Genomic DNA, 2,425 nt, shown 5'->3' on the forward strand with positions numbered 1-2,425 from the left:
AAGTTCTTTGGATGAAGGATGAAACGTCTCAAGAAAAAATTAATCATCCAGATGACCTTTGCTAAGTAAAATTTGCAGATAAAATTGTTTTGTTTTCATTGAACATTTGCCTGCATTTCAGAAATACATATTAATGTCTGGAAAGCATAAACTCTTTTAATCTGCACCATTTTGATGCAGTTCAAGGTGAACTTTTTACGTTTTATTTTACAGTTTGCCACGAGAACCTTTAAAAACGATAAAGCAGCGCTACACTAAGTCCCCTATAACTCCATACGAGGGTGCGTCAGCTGTGCGTCACCGAGCCATGAACAAGAAGCACTGATTGCTCGGATCATTACTCCTCCTTACCGGACCTCTGGCTAACAATGCTCCTCTGAGGCACTGCGTTTGGCCTTTGAACAAGCGCTTACTGGGATAGCAGACTTGCTAAAATGGCTCTCTGAGCATCAGCTCACTCCCCTGTGGTTTATTCTGATGTTCCTCAAAAAATAGGAAGAAAGAGGGCGTTTGGAAGAGGCGATTTCTAAAGAGGCATAGATCTCAATGTCAATAGGATTAGACGGGATGAATCATCTTGACGTGCTATCAGGGGCAGAACAAATGGATCAAGACCTCCTCACATATGGACATGTTGACCAAATGAATGTGATGACTGATTTATTAGTTTCCTCGTGCACAGCTAATACTGCGATGGTATAATTGAACTGGAGGCAGTTACAGATCACAGCCAGTCTGTGTGAAAGTTATGTCTGAACAGCAATACGAGTCAGCAAAAACCCATCATATAGTCTCGGACCGATAACATTTAAGTGTTTTCCTCTGCAGAGACGTCCTGTTTTTTCTTATTTCTTCTCCGTTTGGGATATTTTGGGGCTTTAGCCTTTGAGCAAGGGACATATAAACACAAGCCAATCACAGATATTCTGTAAGGTCTATAAACAAAGCTGTCATTTCAAATTGCTGTTACTTACAAATTCATGCTCTGTCAGCAGAAGATGGAATTTCACACAAATTCTGTCGATACAGCACCCTCCCACGGAGGTGTGGACGTAATTATTTTTGAAACGATCTGTAAATTACATTTGGTTTGATTTATTGTTTCGTACTGTGAGTAACCGCTGTCTATTGTTCCTTTCTTTTTTCAGTTCTTGTTTTTTTTATAGCTTCTATGGTTCTGCAGCGCACAACAGGAAGGGGTCACGTTGGAAATGTGTCTACCAGCAGCAACAACTTGCTTTCAACAGTTTGTTGGGGAATTTGTTAGCTTTGGTTGAGCTGAAATGATTCAAAGGAAAAGTTTTTGAACTATAAGAAGTATTTTTAATGTTTCAGATGTTTAGAATGCACAATTGCAAGAATTACACTGCATCACAGGTAAGCAAGAATGTCAATTTAACAAGCTTTATCAGCAAATCTACATCTCAGTCCCAGTTCACTGACTGGGAAAAAGATATTCCACTATTTTTTTTAACAGTAAAAACATCAGCTTTTGTTGACGGAAGGGTGGATTAACTATCAGGATTGCTGGCGTCGTCCTCATCAGACCCATAACTTCGAAGATTTCAATATTAGATTTTATTGTTTCAAGACACTTTGCTTACATTTTGTAATTTTTTAACTTTTTAAATTAGCTACCGTATTTTCCGCCGTACACGTCGCACTGCCCTATTAGTTGCATCAGTCCAAATATGTCTAATAAAGTGGAAAAATCCATAAATAAGTCGCATCTATTATGCGTTACTGCTGATGCATTGCACTTGTTACGCGTCACCGCTGACAACCCGGAAATATGGGCCGAACCCCCAGTGTTGTGCCAAAAATTGATGCTGCCAAATGGCAGCCGCGGGAGCGTGCAATAGGGAGGACTTGAACATGAGTTTAACAAGATTAACACTTAAAAACATTAATTGGTTGATCAAAATTATAGTAAAGGTGTGTCTCAGTTGATCTTTTACTTAATAAATGAACTTTAATGGTGAAATTAGCCGCATGCACCGGGGCGGTGCAGCTGGTTTGACGGTTGCTCCAAGCAGCGAGCAGAACGAAGGTGGAAGGCTGTGGCAAGCCGATTGTGTCATTAATAGCTGGTGATGATTCTCAGTCATCCAGGACATGGTAAATTCAAAAGAGTTCAAGACAAAAAGTATAAAGTAAAGTATAATAAATAAAGTCCAGTGGTTTTTGTCTTGAACTTTTTTGAATTTGTCATTATAGCCACTTTTACCCATTACATGAAACAACGGCATGCCTTACTACTCTGCTGCCATCTAGTGTCTGAAAATGGTACTGTTCAATTTTTTTCTGTCAGATTAAATGAAAATGGTCATATCTCAGCCAAAAGTTGGTTTATAAATATGGAGGAAAATCCATAAATACATTGCTTTGGCCTATAATTTGTAGGGCATGCAAAGTATGCAAAAAT

This window comes from Nematolebias whitei, chromosome 19 (assembly GCF_014905685.2).
Source record: "Nematolebias whitei isolate Nwh7 chromosome 19, NemWhi1, whole genome shotgun sequence".
Lineage (NCBI taxonomy): Eukaryota > Metazoa > Chordata > Actinopteri > Cyprinodontiformes > Rivulidae > Nematolebias > Nematolebias whitei.